Genomic DNA, 249 nt, shown 5'->3' with positions numbered 1-249 from the left:
ATGTGCACGTCAGTGAGCATCCTGACTTTAAAACACTGGACTAGATTACCAGAATTTTTATGCAGACAATATGTTCTTCAGTATTTAAACTGTGGTAGCCATGGATGGAAAGTGCAAATAACCAAAATTTTAAGTCAAAATTTGCATTTTGCATAAGAATGCTGGATCATGCACTGTGAGAGAGGCATCCCAGTGTGAGCTGGAGAAAACAGATTATAGCAGTTCCATACATTTGGGGGGGGGGGGGGA

This window comes from Gavialis gangeticus, unplaced genomic scaffold, assembly GCF_001723915.1.
Source record: "Gavialis gangeticus isolate Ggan-Ray unplaced genomic scaffold, GavGan_comp1, whole genome shotgun sequence".
Lineage (NCBI taxonomy): Eukaryota > Metazoa > Chordata > Crocodylia > Gavialidae > Gavialis > Gavialis gangeticus.
The sequence above is the reverse complement of the archived record's forward strand: the minus strand, read 5'-3'. Positions refer to the sequence as shown.